General features: G+C 43.0%; 1 pseudogene; it reads right to left on the bottom strand.

The window, feature by feature from the left end:
• Positions 1 to 1,603: 1,603 nt before the first annotated feature.
• On the bottom strand, positions 1,604 to 2,347 carry LOC101997653 (annotated as a pseudogene).
• Positions 2,348 to 3,231: the final 884 nt, after the last annotated feature.

The following is a 3,231-nucleotide window of genomic DNA, read 5'->3' as shown; positions in this document are numbered from 1 at the left end:
TCTATCTTATGGAGTAGGCCTTCATTTCAATCAGCTATTGGTTGGTCTCTCCAACAACTTCATGCCACTTTAACATGAGTGTATCTTACAGGCAAGTCACCAATGTAGATCGCAGGGCTTGTAGCTGGGTTGTCAGCAGTGTTGGAGGTTCAAGGTAGGTACCAGCTCAGCTTCTCTGCATTCAGTGAGTTGTATAGGTGTTGACTTAAATCAGTAGGGTGGTGTAGGGCAATGGTTTGTATTCTGTCAATTATATTTTAAATAAATGCTGATTGGCCAATAGCCAGGCAGGAAGTATAGGTGGAACAACCAGACAGGAAGTAGAGGTGGGTCAATGAGAACAGGAGAATTCTGGGAAAAGGAACGTTCTCTCTGTAGTCCTGATGCAGCCACAGAAGAAGCAAGATGTGACTGCCTCGCTATGAAAGGTACTGAGCCATGTGGCTAGCATAGATAAGAATAATGGGCTAATGTAAGTTATAAGAGTTAATAAAAGCCTGAGCTAATGGGCCAATCAGTTTATAACTAATGTAGACCTCTGTGTGATTTCTTTGGGACTTAACGATTGTGGGAACCAGGCAAGATGGAAAACTCAGACAACAATAGGGTCATACCATCAGTCTGTACAGAACAATCAATAGCCTTGCAACAGCTTGGGTTGTTTGTGGGTTTCCATGGTACTGCTATGGCAATTAGCTCTATTAGATGTAACCCATTCCCAACACTGGAGGTTTTATTTGATGATGAGAGGTATGTTCAGTTGGGGATCTGTATCTCCCATTATTGTGTGGTTCCATTTACATCTCCCTTATATATGTCTATTTTTTTTTAGTATTTTAGTATTTAGTATTCTTCTGTATTAAGTTTCCACATTAATCCCCCAAATGGCCCTTAGTTTTAGCTGTCTCCCCACATTCCTTCCCTCACCCTTTTTTCTTCCTCCTCCCTGTTTGATCCTCCCATTTGAGTCACCTCCCCCCATATCCATCCATAACTATCTGTTCTATTCCCCCCACAGGGTGATCTAATCCTTCTGACTAGTCCCTTACTATATACCTAATCTCTGTGGCTATATGGTTATAGCCTGCGTATTGAAGGCTGAACCGTTGTCATCCACTAATCAAGTACATTTGATAACGATTTTTGTCCTGTCTATTTTGTCTGATATTATGATAGTCACTGTAGTTCTCTTGAATAATGGTCACATTGTGTGTGTGTGCGCGCACACGCGTGTCATTTTACTTTCAACGTATTTGTACCTTTGTCTGGAGCAGCACACAGCTGCACTGTTTCTCATGAAAACCTGAAGAGGAGATGTGCATAAGACTCTTTTGAAGATCTCCTTTTCCTTTCTTTTCTTTCCCTTTCTTTTCTCCTCCCTCCCTCCCTCCCTCCCTCCCTCCCTCCCTCCCTCCCTCCCTCCATTCCTTCCTTTCTTTTTAGTTTTCTTTAAAACAGAGTTTCTCTGTGTAGCTCTGGCTGTTCTGGAACTCACTCTGTAGACCAGGTTGGCCTCAGACTCATAGAGATCTGCCTGCCTCTGCTTCCTGAGTGCTGGGATTAAAGGCGTGAACCACCACCACTCAGATGAGACTCATTTCTTTTTTTTTCACATTCTAAACAATTTATTTAGTTATACTATATTTCATAATTCAGGCTGCTTTTGGCCCTTCACTGCTCCAGGCATGGGTCCATGCAGCCTGACAGAATCAGCCAGTGCTTAGCAGTCTGTGGGCACAATAATGATGGCTATAACCGCTTCATCTGCCGCCGCTCCTGTCGGCGCTGTCATTTCTCATTGTGCTCTGGTGCCGGGGCTCCACTGTCTGCTGTGAACCAGGGGCCCAGCACATTTACCCACAAGAGGTGAAGGGCCCGGCCGGGAGCCAGAAGCCAGAAGGACCAGATGTAGAGGGAGAAGCAGCTGAGCACCTGAACAATGGCTGTCAGTCGGATCACATCTTTAAGGTGCTCTGCCATGCCCTGCTCCATGCTGAGGTCCATGCCGTCATCCATCAAGGACCCGTCCTCAGAGAAGGCTGCCCGAGCCATGGAACTCATAGAATGGTAACTGGCCCCATATACTACCAAACTAAACCCCAGGGCCATCCAGGCCCAAAATGAGGCAGATGAATAGAAGAAAACCAAGGTCACGAGGCAGTATATGACATTGGCTCCCAGTATGATCCTCAGATAAAACTTCAGAGTTTCTTTGTTCTCTTCAAATATCTGCTTCTTCCCTCTGTACCCACTTTGCCTTTGGGCGCCATGGTGCGAAGCAAATACCCTGCCTCGGAAACAAGGGCGAGTATCTGGAACTGCAGTCAGTAGACACCACATCGGCAGCCCATGCACTCTCATTTCTTTTTTTAAAGGATTTATTTATTTAGTATTCTGTCTGCATGTCTGCTTGCATACCAGAAGAGGGCGCCAGATCTGATTACATATCACCATGAGCCACCATGTAGTTACTAGGAATTGAACCTCTGGAAGATTATTGAGTGCTTTTAATCTCTGAGCCATCTCTCCAGGCCCAAGAATCATTTCTTTAAACCTTCTCCTCTAGATGAAAAATTATTTTAATTGTTTTTATTAGTAATCCTGATTAATAGCTAGGAAAGAAATAATGAAAATTTTATTGCATTGAATTTTATTAATAATTTTATTAATTTTATTAATAATCGTAATGCTAGGAGCTTTTCAAATGTACCTTATGAACTCACGAATAAACTGTAGCAGTTGGAAACAAACTGTGTCTAAAGTGGACTCCAACACTTCTGAATCCTTCTGATCCATGCTGTTGAAACAGCTCACTGAAGGCTGACAAGCAAAACAGAATTCTTAAAATTGACTTCCATGTACAACACAGTGTTTATCATGAAAGAATAACTAACAAACACATGCTAATTTGAACCAGGAGAAGGGGCCTACACTTGTGATCCTGGCATTCTTGAGTTTCAGACCAGTCTGACTTACATAGATGAGAGCCCTTCTCAAGAAAAGCAAAACAAACCGTGCTAATTTGATACTTGTGTGTATATTAATAAAAGACAGCAGTGGCTGCAATGGTTGTTGTGTTTAAAGCATTACAGCTTAGAATAATAAAAGCTTTTGTTGCTTAAGGGGTGATTTTTTTCACTGCCGTTATTTAGAATTGCTGCCATATGGTGGGCACTGCTGAAACCGAGAATGGTTTGTTTGTCAGTGGGGATTGAACACAGGGCATCGGGC

The sequence above is a fragment of the Microtus ochrogaster genome, chromosome X (assembly GCF_000317375.1).
Source record: "Microtus ochrogaster isolate Prairie Vole_2 chromosome X, MicOch1.0, whole genome shotgun sequence".
NCBI lineage: Eukaryota > Metazoa > Chordata > Mammalia > Rodentia > Cricetidae > Microtus > Microtus ochrogaster.
Note: the sequence above shows the minus strand (reverse complement) of the source record. Positions and strands in the feature narration are given on the sequence as shown.